The sequence below is a fragment of the Acomys minous genome (assembly GCF_964271855.1).
Source record: "Acomys minous genome assembly, chromosome: 1".
Classification (NCBI taxonomy): domain Eukaryota; kingdom Metazoa; phylum Chordata; class Mammalia; order Rodentia; family Muridae; genus Acomys; species Acomys minous.
The window spans coordinates 122274153-122297258 of record NC_140483.1 but is presented as its reverse complement, the minus strand read 5'-3'; positions in this window follow the sequence as shown (position 1 = coordinate 122297258).

The window sequence follows — 23106 nt, the reverse complement described above, 5'->3', positions numbered from 1 at the left end:
CTATAATAATACAAAAAAAAAAACACTAAGATTTTTATTTAAACATAACACATCTTACTATATTGTAAGTGGTAGTGAAAGTATAAACATTTCCTCTCTTACTTTTCAGTAAGGTGGTGTTTGAACATTGATAATAATGTTGAACAACACCTTATACTGAATTTTTAAAATATATTTTATTAATTTATTCATATTACATCTTAATTGTTATCCCATCCCTTGTATCCACCCATTCCTCCCTCCCTCCCATTTTCCCCTTACTCTTCTCCCCTGTCACTGTCACGGGGCGGGGGGGGGGGGAAGGAGGTGCCCCTCAGTCACACTCCTCTTTTGTATTTTGAAACAAGACCTTACTAAGTGGTCCTAACAGGACTTGGCCTGTGTTTCTCTTGCCTCGGCCTCAGGTGGACTTGTATTTCTCAGATTTTTATTGCATAGTGATCTTCCCACCAGAGCAAGTCCTTATTTGGCCTACTGCTGTTCACTCCTGAGCCCAGCATGCCTTGCAGGCCTTTGCAGACACACAGGTCCTCCTACAAGTCCCCGTGAAGGGTAGTGATTGCCTTTCTCCTCTGTCACTGAGCAAACACTTTGTATCACATTCAGTCGCATCATTATTCATTTAGTGGCTGTCCTTCACCTGGTCTATTATTTCAGTGGTTCACAATTCATCTTTATTAGTTTAAATTTTTCAGTTTTAAATTTTTTTTTTTTTGCTCTCCATTAAATTTTACTACAGTGGTTAGCAACATAGAAGGTTCACTGACAGAGAAGGATCAAAAGATATTTGTCTAATGAGAGAATAAATTAATGGAAATGACGGAAAATGATCCTGTGAAATAAATTCTTATCCCCTCATTACCCATGAGAAAATTGAGGATCAGAGGGTTTAAATTGCCAAGTTAATAATGTTTCATTATTCTTAAAAGAGTTAACAACACAAGAAGGTGGAAGGTATGGGAGGAAGGAAAACCTCTGTAGAGCGACTAGGCCTAGGCCATGAATATAAGCCTATTTGCATGTTTAGCTGCACAGCACACTTTAAATCAGAGATTAAAATCATCACTGCTCTCGCAAAGGCAATAAGGCCAGAGCTTTATTTAAGCAACTCCTTGTTGCAAATGCTTCTGTGCCCTGGGTCACATCTCCTAAGCCTGCCTGTGATTTCCGCTGTTCAGATGTGAGCAGTTCTGCACAAACTACTCTTCCCAGGCTCTACTACAGACACACTCAGGAAGCAGAAGAGAATTCTGTTTATGATAGGAACATATTTCCTCCACAGGACTTTGCTTGGATTAACCTGTCCTTTTTATACAGGTACTTCCACAGCAGCATAATTCTCTATTTTACTCATACGCAGAACCTTTCAGGGAATAGCGAATCAAATCCTCCAACCGAAGTGGGTGACATGATCTCTTAAGCCTGTTCTTTGGGACTGGACTTGACATGTAGGAAGTTTGTGATTGTGGTGTGCTTCTATGTTTAATAGGTCAACACTATAGTTCTGTGAGAGAAGTCGGACTAAACGGACGATGTGGCATTTGTCACAAAGGACTTAATCAGAGCTGCGGTGGCGGTTCAGATTTCTCCTGCATGAGCAATGGAACAAGACCAGTGGTGCCACTATTCCATGGACCAGTCTCTGAATGCGGACTGTTTCTAGGAGAGAGAGGAGTGACGTGGGTCATAAGGGATAGCTTATGCTTAAGACAGCCTTCAGATGGGAGCACAGCAGAACAGTCAGCCACCAGCCCACGAGGCTAAGGAGGAATGAGCCAGCCTGACGTGACAGCAGCTGCACATCATGGGGTCCAGTGACCTCTACCTGCCCTTCTATCATATTCGGGATCTGACAAATCTCAGACCAATACTGATTTGGGAGCTCTATTTGATACAATGCAAGGATTGTTAACATTTGAAAACAATAAAACACTTTGTTGTGAAGTTGTTTCTACTTTGTTAATGCTTTTGTTTAGAAAATAATTTGAAAATTCGGTCTAACCCTGATCAAAGTGATGAACTAACTATTATTTTTTTTTAAAGACTTTGCTAACGGCTTCTAAAGTTTCCTAATTAATAAGAGAAAGAAGATACCCTAGTGTGTTGGGTTTTTGTTTCATTTTGTGTTGTGTTTTGTCCAATAGTGACCAACTATGGTAATGAGAAAAGCTTCAAAAAATTGGATGGTCTCCATCCATGTCAGATCGGTTCCACAGTCACTAGCTGCCTTAATATAACCAAAGCACTAGAGCTGAGTGTTTTCCACCACTGTACTGGCTGAAAATTAGTTCCTACGAAAGAATATTACAATGTATTAATGAAATTGAACTCCTCCCTCCAAAAGATCTCCACACAGTTGCCCCGAAGAAACACTTGATCCATTAGGTCCCAGAGCGCTCGCTCGGTTCTACCTTACTAATTTTCAAAGAATTTCCATTTGCATTTTCAAGGCATGCGCACTTCTGAGACATACGTCCCAATGTCCCTCCTGCTTCTCAAAAAGCCATTTTCAAGCTCATTCAAGGTATCAATAGTTGTCTACTAATAATTTGGTGTTAAAAAAAAGAGAAGCATATTTTAAACTTTGTTTTCCTAAATATTTATTTCAAAGACTACATTTTCACAGTGGTTTTAATCCTAATGTCATCCTTAAAATAAATCATTATGTGTACTTCATGTGATCTTTTCAGAAGGCAATAAAACAGATTGTTTTTAATGGCTGTTCCAGCAATGAAAAATATCTGTGTTAGGTGGAAACAACAAATTGATGCTTTTTCAATTCCTTTTAATGGCACGAGGATCTTTGCAACCTGCTGTGAAAAATATTCTCTTAATGATAGGCCTGTGGCACAACTTAAGGAGTCATCAAGAAATAAATGTGCTGCTGTCTGCCTGGCAGCTTGGTGTCCCTTAATTGAAGTGTTATAAGATTCTGTGCAGAGGAAGCCTCCAGGGTTTCATAGCTAAATGGCACGGACAGCTCTGATGAGACATGCAGATGAAGATGTGTCAATACAATCTTCACCAATTTGCTGTAATAGCAGGGACTGATTAATTTTATAACCACGGGTGCTTCTATTAGCTAACCTAAGGAATGATTTAGACTTTATTAAGCAACTTATTTCTATCTTCTTTTCAAGAGATGACTGCTACATAGTTTATCTCTGAGTGCTACACTGTAGCACATTTTCTAATAAGACTACTAAATGTATTATTAAAGAAAGGAGCAGGAGTTGGCCTTAGCTTCCAGGAAGCTTAACCATAGGAACTTTGCGTGACTCCCACTATCTCAAATGCACTTGAGCAAACTTAAGAGTTTCTGAAAAATAAAGTAACTTCATATTTGAAGCAATCGAGTTGGAAGCTCTGGTATACATTTTTAATGTGCAAAAAAAATGAAGGAATTGAATCAAAAAGTACACGGCTGTATATTTTTATCTTTTTCGTGAGATAAAATTGCATTAATATTTTATGATAATTGCCCGTGGACATCTAACATCATTTGGTTACACATAATCAACTAATGCTTTATATTTTAAGACTTTGTTCAATAAAAAATTAATCATCATGCATGGGTGGGCAATGTATTTGGATGTTTAGCTGCATGATTCTATCCATAAAATGGTTCTGGTTTATATACTGAAAATCAAATTGCTGAAACGTTCATCTAGCAATAAATTCGATATAAGGACTCATTTAAAAGTTGCAAAATATGAGCTCAGGGACATACCTTTATAATTTCTGAGATCATAAATAAAATGTGAGTGCATTTACTATAAGTTGAATTTGCAATAGCTTTTTTTAAAAAGGATGAGTGAGAATCCATTTAAAACAATTGTTTTACACAAATAGTGAGAATACTATTGCTGCTTATTACTCATGCAGCAAAGAAGATGTGGTATGCAATGTCTACAAGTAACATTTGGGCAAAGCACACACATTTGCACACCTCTTGGATTCCTTTTTCTTCCTATCTCATACTGGGGTGAGCAGATTAATGAGAGCAATTGTGAGACAGTCACATTCTCAAAATGTTTTCAAGCTGACCTGTAATAAAGACTACTTTTTGCAGCAAAATTATGCTAAGTGAGCATTCTAGGTTCACTTTGAAGTGATCGTGATTATGATATGTTCTGTGCTTATTCTTTCAAAATTAGTATACAGCTTTGTCTACAGTAGACGATAAATGGACGCTTTATCACATCTAAACATGTAGGAGAGGTGAAAACTATATCATTGAGCGATACAGAGAATAAAACATTAAACTCTGAAGGACATATACTATCTAAGTGCTATTAATTCAAGCCTGATGTAGCAAAAGTGTGATGGGCTAGGAACTAGGTCTGTGTTTAACTTAAAGGCCTGATACTTTGTAAAAAACAAAGATTGCTTCACAATCTCTAGAAACTCTTTCATGCTCTGCTTAACATTTTCTATAGCTAAAAAGCAGGAACGGTGTGATATCTCCTTCGAGGGTATATTTCATTCCGTCATTTCATTTATACTCAAGCATAGCCATGTCGCTACATGTTGGTAATATGCTTAATATATCTGCCCGTACTTTCAAGGGTACTGGGGATGTGTGTTACTTTTAGAAGATCACAAATTTTAGGGCCTGTTGCCTGTGGTACAAAGACTTACAGAGTTAAGAGACATGCATACTGGGTGTATGTTTGGCTGTGATTGGTTCTTCATGTTTAGAATGAGGAGGGGTAGTAATGAGTGGTAGGTTCTTTGTGTTTAGGGTGAGTTGCAGCAAAAATTCCAGGTAATTGCTAGGGCAAAAAAAAAAAATTGTCTGCCACAGAAAAATCAAAGTAAAGCTCCTAGAGGCATCATTGATAGGAAATAAGCTAGACTTGTGGATTTGTATATTTATGCTCATTTTTCAGACTTAATACTTCTGAAATTCAGTTGAATTTTATGATAAATATTCATCACCCATTTTGAAAGTGAAAAGGCATCAAAATGTTTAACAACATAGCATAAAATACTTAGAAACAATACATACTTAGTGTATAAGGAATCAAAGATTTCCAGTGTATAGAAAAAATAAGAGTGAAATTTTAGAGGACTGAAAAAAAAACCCACATGAGATGAGGATTTAAAGAAAACACAGGGAATATAATGAACTCTGCTAATATACTCTCAATGCACATGCCAATGAAACTGAGTATTTCATATACATTCACAACATATTAATATGTACTTATAAGGTATGCACATGTATTTCTGAGTAAGTACACCACTACATGTTAAAAGTAAAAATGAAAAGACAATGAAAAGGAAATCTAACATAGAACTAAGAATCTTATTCTTACACTTTGAGAATTATCCTCTACCTTTTCCTGGATGACAGTCAGCACACTCTGGATATCTGCAGTGTATTCTACAAATGAAAGGTGATAGGAATGACAACTAAGAGGAAACACTGAAGGAGCGTGAGAACATCTGGAAATAAAGAGGGGGTATAATCTCCGAGGGAATATAGAAAAACTGCTGTGTATGAGTCAACGGTAAACTGTAATCAACATGGAAAAGGCTAACGTCGGAAACGATGCGAGCGTCACCAGGCAAGATGTTGAGTATCACACTTAGACATATGGAGTGTGCTCTCATCGCAGAAAAGGTTTTACTTGACCCCCACACAGGCTGAGACAGTGTTCCTATTGGGAAATCTGAATTTAGAGCTCACTAGTAAAGCCAACAAATATCAGAGAAACGCGTATTCCAGAGCCAGCGCGATCTCCCTGTCCCGAAAGCCAAGAGCACATTTCCACCTGCGGTCATTTAGGAATGACCACGGATTAGCCTCTCAGGGCTTTTCCTTGTTGTACTCTGTGCCTGGGAACAAGTTTGTTGATTGTGCTAACAATGAAATATAGAGGTGAATGTAAAAAAAATACTATGTTAATACATTATTAATAAATAATCTAAAGGTCACAGTTTTGGTTCAGGTACATAGAGACTTTATGCCAAAGTTTCTGTTGTTTTGAGAGGCAGGGAAAACCCTTCTCCAATCTTGAAAGAGTAATTCACTAAGTGAATGAACCTCGGTTTAGCACAGTTGAACTCCATCAATGTTGAACTGAATGAAATGTTAGGATAAACAAAAGCTAATCTGTGTTAGATACTCTTTGTAATATTCTTGGTAATATAAATAGTAATGTTTATGTCAGAGACGCAGTTGGCCAATATTACTGCTTACTTAAGCCTCAATGAAACAGCATATGATGGGAGCCATACAGTTTTATAAAAGGAAAATCCATTGTGAATGGGAGGTTTGAGGTCTATAAATGATGGCATTATTTATGACTCAACTCGACTTTTAGCATGTGTTTTTAGGTGCTGTACTTTTTATTTGTAAGAGAGACGAAGTGGAGTTGCTGTTCTCAGAGAGGAACCAGATTCCGTTCCCAGCGCACTGAAGGGATCCCACAGCCGCCTGGAACTCCAGACCCGTGGGACACGCTGTCCTCTTGTAGTCTCCACAGGCACTACACACACGGTGTGCACATTCACAGGCCAAAGAGCCATACGTATAAGATAAGCATAAATCTTTAGAATCACAAAAGTCAAGACTGTTTTATCTTATATTTTTGTTTCTTCAAAGTTGAAAAATCAGCCATTCTCAAATTCATAGCCTGAAGAAAATGTTCTTAAATCTCATTATAGATAGCATAGTTTTCTGATGTGCTTGCATCTATTGATAAATTGCTATTAACTTTGTAAATTTTGTCTACTAATTTTAAAAAGTAATATTATTTATGGTTACTAATTGATTAACTTTGCACTATTTTTAGTGGTTACACCTGTATGATGAGATTGCTATGCTTTTCTAAACAAGATACAAAAACAAAGTGGGGAATAATTATTTTCTATTATATTTAAGCTCATCCAAACCTACGTCAGTAGAAAACAACTGGATTATATATTTGTGTCAACACTTGATCTGCTCAGAATCTGTTATTTCTTTGAGGAATAGAACAGCATCTCACCTCACACAGATAACAACAATGTAAGCAGTATTTTAGGAGCGTGGTTTTGTGTGATGGGATGCACTTCTTTAGCATTCGAGACACTCGGCAAACGGAGGCGTAAGCTGTTTCCGTTGATAGCCGCAGGGCTATGCGACTGTCTCTCTCTGATATTCTGGCTAAAAATCCTTCACGTGTACATCGGAGTATGAGAGCTGGCTCACTTGGTGGTTCTACTTCCAACTTCACATTTTGAAAGGTAAATGAGATCAGCTCTTCTTTCCCTGCATTCCCTGTAACCTGTTTTCTTAAGGGTAGCCACTTGCATTTATTTCCCTGCGGCGAAAGATACTGAACACCTTTTCAAAGATTTAACGGCAATTTGTATTTCTTCTTTTGAGACCTGCCTGTTCAGTTCAGTGGCTTATTTATCAATTTGGATGATTTGAATGGTGTCTTTTTTATTCCATTTTTGCATTTACTTTTTTATTTATTTATTTATTTATTTATTTATTTATTTATTTATAAATGGAGCTACACACAAATGAGGCTTACTTATTTAAGTAAGGTTTAAGTACATTCCAGGTGGCTGTGGGACTCCATCGGTGTGCTGGGAATCTGGTTCCTCTCCAAGAACAGCAACTACACTTCCTCTTGCTTACAAATAAAAGTGTAGCACCCAGAGACACATGCTAAAAGTTGAACCGAGTCATAAATTATGCCGTCATTTATATACTTTATTGCCTTTGTTGTACAAAATTGTATTATTTTAAAGGTTAATTGTAGTATAGAATATAATACTACATCAATGGAATCTTTTGTTTTATGTTACTATGCAACACTTTGCTTGGTTCCATTTTCTGCTCCGGGTATTTTTATCACATAGTTGATTTTACACCATCGTGCATTGACAACTGACCAGATCTTAACTTTGTATTATCACAATCATAGTACACCTTGGGAGACTCAGTGGTGGTGCCAGACCTACATTTGGAGAAGTGATGATGATCTGTGGTTTCCATTTGAGCTCTTTGTGACAAGGAAAAAGCAGATTACCATCCCCTTGACTATGCATAGAAGCTACAAATCGATTCTGAACTTTAAAGCAGAGAAGGCATTCTACAGCATGTTTGTTGTTCTTACATAAATTGAATCTTTTCACATAGAAAAAAAATCACTGAAAATATGTGTTAAGTATTTTTCTTGATTTCCCTACACATCAAAAAAGATAATTTTCAGTATTTTTTGGAGGTCATGATGGAAAGTTTAAAAGTATATGGAAGGACCAAGTGTATGAAGGGACAGATCAGCAGAACAGCTGAGTAGGGTGTTTCTACTATTCACCTTTCCTCGTCTAAGGAAACATCAATTCTGACAATCACCCATGGGCAAAGAAATTTTTTAGAAGCATTGATATCTAGCTGAGCAGAAACAGAGAAAACACTACCATGAACAGATTCATTGAAAGGAACAGGTTTTGTTTTTTGTTTTATTGCCCCATGTCACCTCTACTCAAAGGCAGAAGAGCTCAAGGCCAGTAGACACCACATGTGCCTGGTATTTCTCCCTTGAGGAAAAGTAAGAGAGAGTAGAGAGTTGTCAGCCTCCACAGTTACTCAGGGGACACCCCTTCCTGTTTCACATGAGAACCCAGAAGGGATCTCACTGTTGAATAGTGTAAAGGCAGCTAATAATGGTGAGAGACTTGGAGTTCACAGAAACTGGGGCAGAAAAGTCAACCAAAGACTGCGATACCTACTTATTACCTTAATAACTACACCAAGAGGCAATCCCTTAAGTTCCTCACAGGAGATGCCTCAATTAGCCCACATGTGCTTCCAGCCATGTCCTCCTTATCACTTTGTAACTAGTACCCTATGAGTGTTCTTGAAAACACGATACATAAACTTCAGTGGACTATGCATGAACAGAGGCATGGCTCAGGCTTGGCCTTGCTTGAACGGGAAAAGATATTTAACTCTGAAGGTTGCAAAGCAGCATCCTGTAGCAAATAAGTGTGAGACTCAGAACCCAACACAGGATAAAGACAAGACACACACCCCTCTGTTGTAGATGGTGTTCATTGTTAACTTGATTTGACTTAGGATCACCTGGGACACGGGCCTCTGGGCTTGTCTTTGGGAAATCACCTGGATTTCGATAATTCAGGTGAGGAGAATCCTCAGCTGTTGGTTGCACCATCCTGTAGGCAGAGGATATTAGACTGAGTAAGAGTAGAGCAAACCAGAGGAGCACAGGGATAGCTGGATTTTGTGTGTGATGTGACAAGTTCCCTTGAGTTCCCGCTACTTTGATTCTCTCCCACTATGACTGGCTATATGGAACTGTGAGCTGAAATAAACCTCCCACCCTCAAGTTGCTTTTGTCAGGGGATTTTATCACAGCAACAGAAAAGAATTCATGACATCCTTCAACTCCAAGGAAACAAAAAGAATGAAGGGATGCATCTGTAGAACTGATGTGAAAGACCAAAGGGAGTTATGATCTTCTAAGCCAGCCGCTTAGGCTGGAACAGGGGACTGGTTCTCCAAATGTGAAAATAGTAACAAGAATTGTGGTACTGCAGGGAACAAAAACAAAACCAATGTGTGAGGCTAAAAAAAAAAAAAAAGACTTTGGCAGAATAAAAAAAACAGATAAGAGAAAAGATGCAAATCTATATTAAGGAAGAGAACACATGTAAGCTAGGTATTTCAGGAAGGTTTTCAAAAAGGTGTTCAACTCAATAGCCAAACTGTGGGTGATGGTAGGGGTGGTGGCTCCATCTGTAGTGGTTAACCCAGAAGCATGAGAACTTGAGTTCACATTCTGAGCACCCACATTAAAAACACAGGAGTCTATAAGCTCAGTGCTGGAGGGGCGGTGGCTGAAAGATGCTTGGCTTGTCTGGGCTGTCCAGGCTTGCTTAATCAGCCAATTTCATGCTCCCTAAGAGACAATTCTCAAAAAAAATAAAAATAAAAATAAACGTTTTTATTGATGGAGAGTTTATTTTATTGAATGATTAGAAAAGACAGCTATGCAGACTTCTGTCCACCTTAGCTACTCATGGCCGCATGTACAAATATACCCTTACACATGTACAGACAGGGATATGATTACTCTGATTGAAATATATGCAACTAGCTTAAGTAGATGTTTCTCTTAAGAGGTTTAACAACTGTCCAGCATGTATATGAGAAGGGGCTCAACATCACAGTCACAGAGCCAGGCAAGTCAAGAGCCAGGCACGATGGTACAAGCCTGTAATTCTAGCACTTGGAAAGGGACACTGAGACGAGGGGAGTGTCACAAATCCAGCATGGTCTACATAGTTTTATGTATGTCAGTCAGGGCTACATAGTGAGAAAGAAAAAATAGTGAGAAGAAGAAAGAGAGAGAGAAGGAGAGAGATAGAGAGACTATGGAGTCATCACTTCACAACTATTAGAATGACTATAATCAAAAAGGGGATGGCTGATGAGCCAATGGACAGCCGAACCCCCTACGAGGGGAGGCTGCCACGGAACCTCTGATGGGCACTCTGGTGCCCATGATTTGATCACTGCCCCTTGGTAGGATGGCCTGGTGGGCACAGAGAGGAAGGGGATGCAGGCTATCCTGATGAAACCTGCTAGGCTGTGGGGTAGGAGGAACCCCCATCAGTCAGAGATTTACAGGAGGGGAGTAGGGCAGAAGAGGGAGGGAGGATGGGAATGGGAAGATAAGAGCGAGGGGATAACAATGCGCAAATATATATATATATATATATATATATATATATATATATATATATGTGTGTGTGTGTGTGTGTTTGTGTGTGTGTGTATATATATATATATATATATATATATATATATATATATATATATATATATTGACAACTGCCAGTCGGAATGTGAAGACGAACAAGCCCCTGTATATTGTTGGTGGGAATGCATATAAAGTTTCCTCAAATGAGTAAAGGTAGAATTATCAAATGATCCAACAAAATCTTTCCTGTCTAAAAGAAATGAAATCACTATCGAATAGATATAGCCACTCTCCCAGGTAATGGCAGTCATACTCATGACAGGCCAGAAGTGAGATGCCTCTAACTGTCCATCAGTATCTGCTTGGATGGGACTGAAGCACAGGGTACCCAACTGAATATTCCTCATTCTTTAAAATGGAAAAGCCTTTTATTACGCATTGAATGATAGTGAATGCTGAGATTAGTCCCTGAAAAGTTGAAGATACATCATGATCTCCTTTGTATGTAAAATTGAAAAAAGGTAGAACTCGGAAAGAGTATGGGATTGTGGGTAGCTAGGGCCCCGTGTGGTAGGAGGAAGTGTAGAGAGTGGTCAAAGTCTATCATAGCTTAATTATAATATTAGTTCAGAAGATTTTAGATTGCATTGTGGTGACTCTAGTAAAGAGTAATCTATATTATAATTTGAAGTTCACTAAGAAAGTAGATCTTGCATAGTCACAAACACACGCACATACAAATAAGCACATACAAACAATAACTCCCTGAAGTGATGGAAATATCACTGTGGCAAATATTTTAAAACATACATAAGTATAAAATATATTTTACATATTAAATTTATATAATTTTTATAATTCAATCATACTTGTATAAGACTGTAGACAAGAATACAAGAAAATTTACTTATATACTAAGAAAGTGGTACACAATTTTGCTTATGTAAGTATAGTAAATTTGAAAATTAAAGTTATTTTCTAATATTTTAAATATAATTCAATATTGAAGAACTCATTAAACATGATTGCTTTTACAGAATTTCTCTGGAGTCCAGCAGTGCTATTATGTAGCCATCTCATTGTTAGCATTTTTTTCACAAAGTAGCATGACCTATTGCAACAAAAGTAAACTTAAAAAAATAAGTGTGTATCAACATGCTCTGCATGCAAGTACTGCCTCTCTTGACTATGCTTTAGAGAAAATGAAAGGAAAATAATTAAATGAATGAGTGAGTGAATGAATGAATTAATGAGAACAGAACACTGTTCTTTCTTGTGTCACTTTCTGTTTATGACTAGAGCATTTTGGATAATTAAATCTAACCTGTACAATTAAGGCACTATGAAGCATCAACAGGAAGTAAAGTCAACCTCATATTAAGATTGTAGAAAATACAATGAAACGTTTATATTAAAATAAATGAGCCTTCTTACATAATTTTTGAAACTGACAACTGACCAAATGCTATTAAATACATTATACAGTTTAATAAAAATAACTACTTGGGCTAGGTCCGAAGGTCTGCAGCTGCAGGGGTACTTCTTGGAAATAAAGTGTGTGTTTACACAGGTGCAGGCATATTTAACAAAAAAAAAAATTATGCACTGTACAAACAGCTGCCTGTGTGCTTTCTTTGGCAAAGCTCTTTCCAACTGAACCAGTGTGTATCAAGAACATCACTCTGTGATACCTATGTAAACAGAAAAGAAAAATTCCTGCACAAGGAAGAGGCTTCTCAGAATGTGTCTTTTAGAAGATAAACTCTTAAACAAGGAACAACTTGAATGAAGCCTGCTAAGAAAATTGTGTGCTTAAGTGAAATACTTGCGCTGGACCCTACGTGCCCTTCTGCAAGAGAGGCATGAAGCTTTCAGTGTCATGGTGGCCACAAACTTTATCTCACACTAGTAATTTGAATGGAATAATAGTTGTCAGAGGGACTCGTAAAACTGAACACATTTCCTTAAGAGTTTATTATTCTGGTATGATTTTACTGCCAGTCTGTAGATTATATTTAAAAATAACCAATTATGAAATATATGCTATTCCATCATTTTGTTATTAAAAATTCAGCAAAGACAATGTAATATTTCTACAGTTATACTGAGGTCTATTACTTTTTATTGACTTCCTAAAACAAGTCAACAGAATTTATGTAATATGTAGGTAAAACTATTAAAGAATCAAGTTGGAACTCTTTAACAACAATAAGGAAGAGCTGATCTCTCTCCTATCCCCCACCCCCACTCCTGGTAAAGAAAGAGCCTGACCCTTGCATCTCAGCAAAGCCTTACCACTGTGCTGCACTTTCAGATAGATTTTTAAATTACAATAGCTTTAACTGGGGCATAAAAACAAACACTCTGGGGCTGGAGAGATGGTTTAGAGGTTAAGAGCACTGGCTGCTCTTCCAGAGGTCCTGAGTTCAATTCCCAGCAACCACATAGTGGCTCACAACCATCTATGATGTGATCTGATGCCCTCTTCTGGTCTTCAGGTGTACATGCAGGCAGAGCACTGTATACATAATAAATGAATAAATCTTAAAAAAAAAAAAACGCTGCATATGATGCTCCACATCAGAGCAAATATTATGATTAAAATTTTTTTTAAAAAATTAAAGATTCTTCCTTCTAGCTTTTTGACTGTGGTCCCCAAGAGCCCCTGGACCATATATCTACCTAAATACTCAGCACCCTTTGGTCACCTTTTCTTTTCCTCTCCTCAACTAACCTCAGCCCCTGATAACTACCGCACCCCAATTCTGTGAGGCCACCACATTTTGATTTTACACAGGACTTCACCCGTTCATTCAGTAGTTCTTACGGTGTCTGTGGGTACTAATTATTTCTGGTACTGAGAGTAAACAGAAGGAAACTCCTGCCCTTGAAGAACAGAACATTAGAAGTTGTTGCTATGAGCTGTAAGAAACTAGGAAACTTGACTCAGAAATGTGACTGGGCTTGAGAATACAGAGGGGATTGGCAGAGCACTGAGAAGGACAGCTCTAACAATCGTCCTTAATTAGGGCTGTCTTAGCTGCCACGGAACTCACCATCACTGACTGATTTCAAATGGGGTCCAGGAACTAAAATCTTGATATTTTATCCTAAAGTAAGGCAACCGTGTAAGTAATCTCAGCTGTTCAGCCAGTTACAAGAAGGATGCTACAGAAACACTGTCCTACCGATGCTGTCATTAACCTTCTCTGAAACTTTACACCAATGCCAGGTTGCAACAACCAACTTGTTCTGTGCTGGAGAGATCCTGTTTCATGCATGAGCACAGCCTCAGAACTCTAAACACCTGTACCACTGACCCAGAAAGCCTCAACTCTATAAATAGAGCCTTTAACCTAGTCTGGTTCTCAATGTATTTCTATCAATGTTGCACTGTTTAATTAATATTTAGTATATTTTATTATTATTATTACAAATTATTATTAGTATATTATAAATATCAAGATAATACTTAAGCTTGAAAAAATCTTAGTTGTAAATCCTGGTTTAAATACCTTAAAACGTGTATAAGTTCTTAGGCATCTGAGGTCCCTGACCCTCTTCCTAGCCTGACCCATTATTCCCCATATGACATCATCCCTAATACCTCTTTAGGCTGTTCATCTGTGACCAGCTCCCAAGGGATGTCTGATGTCTTCGACCATCTTCAGGAAGAATCCTCTGGAATTTTCCCTTGTCCATTGTGCCCTCTTAGCAATTCTGTTTCCACTGGTGCCTCACAATGCTTGGTGACTCTATTCCCAAGGGTCCATGTTTTATATAGAGTTGAGCCTGGTTCTATGCCACTGTCTTTCCCTTTCCTCAACTGCATAATTTCTGATTAAAACATAGTTTATTGCTTTAACTACTCTTCTGTTCTGAGGTTTTGTTTGTTTTGCTTTGGTTTTTGTTGTTGTTGTTGTTGTATAGGTTTTGCAATAGACTGAAACTTTTATTTATTCCTTTTTTTTCATATTGTAGATCATTTAAGATCTACATGAACCAAACCAATACTTGATTTCAACTTTATATTTATTTTGGGACACATTGAATTGCCCTTGTGTTTAGTTAGCAGATCAATTCTTGTTAATCCTAAAACAAAACAAAATATTTTTTTCTTCAATGTGAAGAAGGAAGACAAACAAGTCTACAGAGGGCTCTTTGTGTCATATTTTACCAAGGGAAAACAAATCAAGAATTCAGTCTAGCTGCCCTGTTTAAATGAAACGCAATCATAAATTAATACCAAAGGTTGCTACATTATGAGATTAATACAAGAAGTCAGATAGAATGTTTAAAAAGTAAAAAGTGATTTGTCCCATTAACTTTCTCCCTCTCTTTCTCTCTTCCTCTCTTCCTTCAACCCCACCTAAAGGCTGCTTTCTCTGCGTGTCGAAATCCCAAAAGCAAGCAAAGCTTCTTAAGAGCTTTCCGGAAATTTCTAATGTTTAAGGGAGAAAAGAGAGCTGAACTCCCACTGGTTTCTGTCATGTCTGTGTTGGAATGGCCCAGAATAGTCTCTGTCTCACTGAGCCATGGGGGTAGGGGGGAGCAGAATCCAAAGCTACAACCCAGCTGAGGATCTTTTGGCAGTTGATGGCTGCTAGGGGAAAGAGAGTCATATTTCTTGGGGATATAGCTATTCATAGGAGGCCCATGCTCCAGTAGGCGGCTCTACACTCATTTTCCCAGAGTTAGTTCTAATTAGACTCGTGTTACTAATAATTATAGAAATGAGCATTGCATTTTATGAAATAAACTCCAGAGGAAAGTGAGTTGGTGATATCAAGGGGAGTTGGACAGGGTGGAAGGCGATGGATAAGATCAATATACAATGTATACATGTATGGAATTTTCAAACAGCAAATAAAGTATTATTTAGAATGAAATGAAATAAGATAAATAATATCACTATGAAGCTACTAACTCACTATAGTATGTCTGAATTGTCCTCAATATCACCATGGGGATTCTTGGCATCATTGGACTACTTCAGTAGCCTTAGTAAGAAAAGAAAAATGAGCCTCTTCTACAAGTTTGTCAGATAACTTTGTGCCTGGAAATGTGGTGTGGTGTGTGCCCATGGCTAGGTGTAAGTGCACAAGATGCGGGCATATGCAGAAACAAAAAAAGGACAGAGGTTATCCTGTATCAGTGCCTTTCTTTTTCCTCCTGAGAAAGGGTCTCTGCTTAGACCTGGAGTTGGCCAATGGCCAGTGACCAGCACATGGCCATGTGGATGGCCGTAAGCAGCTCTTTCTGTGGTTCTGGAAATGTGAAGCCATCAGGTCCTAAGGCTGATGAGCAAGTGATCTTGCCCACTAAGCCATCTCTCCCACCCCAGAAACTTTCTGTAATGTATAAGGTACAGACTTTTTTAAAAATGCATTTCTTTCTCCCTTCCTCTACTCCCCACTCTGTATGCATATAGATACATGCGAGCCGTGCTGTCCATGCAGAAGTCTCATAACAATTTATGTTTCATTTTATGGGTCTTGGGGTTTGAACTCTCATCATCAGGCTTGGCAGCAAGTGCCTTTACCTCTGAACCATCTCACAGGCTCCTGAATCATACTCATGTCTTAAGTAAAACTGCTCATTTTATTACATCCTCACCAGAGTATATACTTGTAAGTGTTTTTCTGGATCTGGAGCTATTTAACTCTTCATCTTGATTATAAGAAAACTAATTTTGTTATGTGGTCAACAAAGTGTTTATTTCTTATACTAGCAGCTATTTATATATTACACAAAATCTTTCCTAAGAATGACTGTCTTGCATATTTTTATTCTCAGTATTTTCATAATACTGATATTTCCATTGCATTTTTACATTTATGTATTTATTCACTTTACATCCCAATTTTAGCCCCTCTATCCTCTCCATCCGGGACCTCATTTGTATTTATACTTCACCAACCTTAGTGGAAGGTTATTAATGTTTAAAGCATAATGTGTTAGGTCATTTCATTTTGTGAATTTCATTTTTCTTTTATACTTATATAGGCCTTATATATTCAAAAATCAAAGCAATGTTCACTTGTATTTAATATGTATTTTTCTTACATTATTTGGCTCTCTTTTTTAATTTTTCTCCGTTTATTTATCTACTCACTTTACAGCCTGATCCCAGCCCTCTCCATCCTCTCCTCCCAGTTCCACCCTCAGGCTCCCTCTCCCCGATTCCCCTGCCTCTAGTTCTTCTCAGAGAAGGGGGGGCCTCCAAGGGGTGTCAACCCTCCCTGCCATTCCAAGTTGCAGCAGGGCTAAACATATCATCTCCTCTCCCAGTGAGGCCTGACATGGTAGCCCAGCTAACAAGAAGGGATCCGAAGGCAGGCAACAGAGTCAGAGACAGCCCTACTACCCTACTACCCTACTACCCTACTACCGTAATTGGGGGATTCACATATTGACCAGGCCGTACATCTGCTACATATCTGTAGGAAGTCTAGGTCTAGACCTTGCATGTCCTTTCGTTGTTGGTTAAGTCTCTGTGAGCCTCCATGGGCCCCAGAGAGTTTACTCTGTAGTTCTTCTTGTAGTGTCTTTGACCACTCTAGTTCCCTCTATCCTTCCTCCCACTCTTCAACAACACTCCCAGTCAGAGCTTCCCCTAATGTTTGGCTGTGGGTCTCTGCATCTGTTTCCATCGGGTGATAGATGAAGCCTCTCAGAAGTCAGTTATGCTAAGGTCCTGTCTGCAAGCATAGCAAAGTAACCTTGATAGTGACAGGGGTTGGCTGTCTCCATAGAGTCCCAAGTTGAGCTAGTCGTTGGTTTGCCATTCCCTCAATCTCTGTACAATCTTTATGCCTACACTTCTTGTAGGCAAGACAAATTTTGGGTCAAGGGTTTGATGTGTGGGTTCTGTGGTCTTTTAAAGTTCTTCAGAAAATGTAATTGTTTAATTCACTTGGAATTAATCATTGTTTTATAAAATGAAATTTATCATTTCTTTATTTAATTTTCCTGATTTTTTTCTTTCTATGATTATTACAGGTAGTGTTTATATTATCACTTTTGTCTGATTGACTCAGACATTAAATGCCAGGGACAGGGTCATCTTCTGTTTTGTCAGGAGATAACCCCAGTGATTAATACACATTGTGACTATATACATGTAGTTGATAAGTTAAAAGTGTATACTTTTAAGTTTTTGTTTGAATCTGGAATGTCCCACACAAGCTCACTGTTTGATCACTTTTTGAAACAGGCTGTAGAGGATTAGGTACCTTTAGGAGGTGGGCCTAGACAGCAGAAACAGATCACTAAGATCTAGCCTTTGAAGTTCATAGCTCTGTCTGCAGCCTGGGCCTCCCCTGCTCCTTGGTTCACTGCAAAAAAGAAGCAGCAGCCACCGTGGACTCAGATACATCTTCCCTGACATATAGACTGGACCCTCTGAAATCAAGGGCCAAAGTGAATCTTTCTGGCCATAAACAGCTTCTTTTGTATGTTCTGCCAGTTGAGACTTACTTTCAGATATATTGTTAAATGATTGTCATAAGCAAATTCAGATGTACCCATCATCCCAAACAGTTACGGCTAACTTGTTTTGACTTGTATACCATGGTGACAACACTTCAGATCTCCCTCTTAGCATATAATACATTGTTATTAACTGTGGCCATTGTGTGTCTTAAACTACAGAATTCATGTATCTTATCACTAAAAATTTACTACTACCTTTAACCAATACTTTTCCACCATTTCCAAGATTCTCTTCACCCAGTCTCTAGTACCATTCCTCTAGTCTCTGTTTCTATGAGCTCAACACTTTAACCTTTGATATACAAGTGAAATTTGCCATTAGAAACACAAACATATATGTTTGTCACAGTCAATTTTGAGTAATGTTGTGAGAGCAATATTACCTGACTCAGCTTGTTAGGTATACTTGAACTCAAAGTTAACGTTGACACAAGCCCTAAATTTATCTGGAAATTGTAATCATTCACAATCCTGGCAAACACATGCCCTATAGAAAAAATAATCATTCATTTTACTTTTGCCTTTAAATGTCTAGTGAGACTAATACATTTTACATGTCAAATATTACCCTCAATAATTCTTTCAGAACAACACTATTAAAAAAACATTTTTTGGTGCCTCATACAAGGATTTTCAAATTTGTGTAAAAATGACTTAATTATACCAATTAAAACTTAATTATATGATTAAGGCTTAATTATACCAATTTTATTACTAGTGTACATAAACTCAATAAATTTGTAGATATTTTTTCTCCTTGGGAGAATGAAATGTTATATATAGATTACATTCAAAATATTGAAGTCATTTCTTTAAATACATTCACTTTTCAATATGATATTTGAAGCATCACTAAGCCTTGAAAGATGGTGTTAAATGAATGTTCCTTGATGAAACTGCTGAAGGATTCTGCCAGAATGACAAAACTAATTCACTGCTGCAAGAAAAATTAGGCATCATTTATTAAAATGAACAGAAACCATAAGTCCAGAAGGAAGAAAAGCATAGATTTCAAGTTTCTAAATCTTTCAATATTGCTTTTCTGAAACCTAAGTTCTCCAAGGAATTTTGATTCATTTTCAGCAATCCTTGAGCAAACACTGCAGTTCTACAGGAAAGGGGCACAGCATAGAACTAATTGTTTGCAAGGACTTGAAACGTAAATTAAGGATGGGTTGAAGCCCTTCTTGATTTCTTAACTGCTGTTTACTGGTTTTTATTTGGTGTTATAAAGCTGTTTTCCTAATACTAAGCACAAGTTCCTGTTAACAGAAGACTCTAGCATTGATCTTTCTGAGATGGATTCTAGAAGATTTTTCAAGTTCTACCATTATGTCTTACTACTCAAGTCATTACATGCCGTTAAAAGACATTTGTCCCCAAGCACAGTTTGTCATATATTTCATTTAACAATACCAGCTAATGTTACTTTTGCTATGCATGCACTTATTTAATAAAGGTCCAAGTATCACTTAATTTTATTAACTATAGGCAAGCGACTGTGGTATGTAATTATTTTGCCAAGTCCTTTCATAATCGCATCTTGTATTAGGAACTGGAGGCCCAAGAGGTTCTTTTTTTTTTTTTTTTTTTTTTTTTCCTGTTGTTTTTCTTCCAGGATGACTTGTCTGGGCCCATGATCCGAAGGTTTGTTTTTTGTTGTTGTTTTGTTTTGTTTTTTATATAGCAAAACTTCAAATGCTAACATCTAACCTCTGTTGTGATACTTTTAGTAGGTAGGGTCTTTGGGAGATGAGTAGGGTCATAAGGGTAAAGCCTCCTGGGAGAGCACCATTATGGAAAAGAAGCTAAGAGAAGCCCCGCTCTCCTGCCATTGGAAGGCACAACACAAAGGCGCTCTCCAGGAACCAGAAAGCAGCCCTCTCCACACTGCCTCTCACTCTCTGTTACTTCTCATGCTTCAGAACTGTGAGCACTAGGTTTGTAAGCCACAGAGGTTGTGACATCTTGTTGCCGCGTCCCAGATAGACTAGGACACTTGGCAAGCAGCATTGCTGGGACTCAAAGCATGCGTTTCCTGCTTCAGAGTCATGCATGATGCCTCAGCCTTATTCTGTCTGGACTGCAACATATCCATCACTCAGTGAGAGAGGGTGTGTCACTTTGGATTTGGAGCCCCTCTCCCTTGCCACCAAGAAAGAGTTCTTTCAAAACATAAAAATACAAGTCAAGAAATAAATGCTTGAGCTGAAATGCAAGTGGGAATCTTGCAGTACTTCCATTCACTCACAGCCCTCTCTGTCTGAAGAAACCCAAGGGGCAGCTTTCTCAAACCTATAAAACTTTCTGGAATGCTTTAAATTCACCAGAACTTTAACCAGGCACAGTGAAGTGTTTTCCAGGATTGTAAGTGAAATAACTGGCGTCTTCGCTGTGACGGGCATGGTCACGGATTGGCTACTCACAAAGCTATTTGCTTGTCCACTCTGCTCATCGCTCAGCTCCTCAGTGGGAGGACACATCACTGGCACACATTTCCACACAAATGAAAAGACATGGTCAGGTGTGTTCAAGGTGGCAAAGCCGTTGAAGGTTTTGCTTTAAACACAAGAAGAAACATAAATACCAGACTTAATACCTAAAAGCAAAAGATACCGTGAGTGGAAATAACAATATTGGATCGTTAGCAAATAACTTATACATCCTCTTGTCCCACCATTTCACTCAGGCCCACATTGGCTAGAAGCATCGTTTTTTTTTTTTTTTACTTTTCAAAAATATAATAATTAAATCTTAAGTGGGCGAATGAAGCCTCTTTATTTCTCATTTCCATTCCATTCCAGTTATTGTTTACTTCTTTGCTTATTCAGCCTTTGGGATGGAAAAAAAGGAAAAGATAAAGAGCAAGTTTTTCCTGGAAATGTTGTCGGGGACATGGGAACATAGGGGACACACACACACGCACACACACACACACACACATGCACACACACACATACACATGCACAGATGCACACGCACACACACATGCACACACACACATGTACACATGCACATGCACACATGCACACACACACACACACACACACACACACACACACACACACATACACTGGCATGTGCAGCAGGAGCAATGTGGGAGGAGGGGCTGATGCATGATCCAGGAGCGCTGATGAATGAAACTTGAGAACTTGAGCGAGAACGGAGGCAGAGCCATCTTGAAGAGCACTGGGTCACGCCTTCCAGGGACAGTCCTTGTGGCTTACTTTTCTTAGACATTCAAACATACTAAAATCGAGCAATGAATTCTATTGGCTAAACAGAGCTCAGTTGGGTCCAGAGCAAGAATAGATTCTATTGGTGGGGGATGCAAAATACATGGGGTCTCATTCACAGGAATGTGTTCTATTTCCCGAAGAACCAGGCCCTGAATAATGCTCAGGATATGGTGGGAATTCTGGTGGAGGCTGCCTCCTAACAGAACAGTGAAGAATCGCCAGGCTGATTGACCACTTCTCACTCTGGCACTCCAGGTGACTAGGTGTCATTCATTTCCTTCCCTCAAATAAAATAGGGCTGCGTGATTGACAACCCTAATTTGCCCAATGCTTATTCAAAGCTGCGTTGCCTGCAAAATGTGACCTTAGAGATCATTAAAAGTCACCTAACAAACACTCATTGAAATCTACTCTGTAGAAGCTGCTGGGCTAGGGTAAGATATACCAACCAGGCCTCTAATGGAGGCCTCAGAAGCTTGTAAGAAACAGTTAACCATCAGACAAAATACATTAAGCAGTACTCTGGGGGAAAGATGACCTCTGAATGGCAGAAGCCAGAGTGGCTGCTGAGCCAGACCTGAGGAGCAGCTGTCAAGGAGAAAGAGACCCCAGCAGTTGTTGTGGGATTTAGCTTTGGCCTGAGTATGTCCAGCTACCAACATGGTTTACATTGTAGCATGGTCTAATTCAATGCTTCTGTCTGACAGGCTTTTCAAGAGCTTCAAGAAGTGACCTGTCAGACGTGGTGGCACACACCTTTAGTTCCAGCACTTTCGAGGCAGAGGCAGGGGGATCGCTATGAGTTCAAGGCCAGCCTGGTCTACAAAGTGAGTCCAGGACAGTCAAGGCTACACAGAGAAACCCTGTCTCGAAAAGAAGAGGAAGAAGAGGGAGAAGAAGTGACTGGGAGCAATTATAATGGTAGTAGGTGTGACTCAGTCTCCTTCTTTATATAGCAGTGTCATAAATACAGCCCCATTCATATGGCTCGGCACTGTATCCCACCTTCCAGCCACACTGTTTCCAATGTTAATATACACTTCTCCCTGTTTCAGATCCTGGAATACCATCCTACTTATTCTCTCTACTTCTAGACCTTGGCACTGATTTCCTAACCTATTATCACAACAGAAGAGCCACCAATGATGGCTGGTCAATTGAGCATCTATTATACAACTCTTACATTAATAATTTTTCATGTCTTTCAATTGCCTTGAAAGACCAAAACTCTAGATGAACTAGTTTTTTCTGAGTAGCTGGCTAAACCTATTCCCTGTGATTTTACTACCGTTGTGCCAGGCTATACAATGACACTGCACTATTTTTTGGTTCCCCCAGTGATTTGTGTTCTTTGTTCCCTCTGTTCTTTGAATTATATCTTTGCCTAAAACCTTTATACTTCCACCTTTTTACTTGGATTTGGGAAACAGACTTGTCTTCCGGTCCTTGTTTAATGTTGCTTATTTTTACAGACCTGCCGTGGCATCCATATCAAGATTAATTTCCTCCTTTTTTTGGGTACTACAATTCTTTTACAATTATCCCCATTGCCCGTTATACTGATGTGCATTGCAGTTTCTTTTCTTACTTGCCTATATCATCTATACGACTGACATTTAACTTGTGTTTTGAAGTGAGGCACA